The sequence below is a fragment of the Populus euphratica genome, unplaced genomic scaffold (assembly GCF_000495115.2).
Source record: "Populus euphratica unplaced genomic scaffold, PopEup_1.0 scaffold195.1, whole genome shotgun sequence".
In the NCBI taxonomy this organism is placed as follows: Eukaryota; Viridiplantae; Streptophyta; class Magnoliopsida; order Malpighiales; family Salicaceae; genus Populus; species Populus euphratica.
In genome coordinates, this window is record NW_011500076.1 from 2,808 (window position 1) to 3,282 (window position 475).

The window sequence follows — 475 nt, forward strand, 5'->3', positions numbered from 1 at the left end:
TTTTGTTTGCATCTTGTTATAGGTGTAGGGTGGGGGTAATTAATTATATGTAACTTTGGTTCTCCAAAAAACAATTCTTGTTGAGTCAAGCTACAAACTTTTTTTTCAAACCTCAAATTAACAATTATCTAAAGGACAATTTCCCATTAAAAATATCCATCATTTTTAATTTGACTGTTCGATCATATCTAAATTTGACCAGAGATTCTACCAACCCAGCTTTATAGGGGCAGCTCGTTGTGTCCAAACAAGGTCCAAAAACCTTTAAATTAAACTTGGAATATGATGTTTGAGCCAATTTTATTATTTTACTTTTATTTTTGGATTCTTAGTTAAATTTTGGATTTTATGTTGTTAATTTAGTTTAATTTCCTAAACCTATATCAAATAGAAAAAATAATTAAACACTATTCTTATCATAATAAAGGTATGTCCAGTTACCTCTTCTTTAAATTGCTTCTTATTTGCTTCAAAG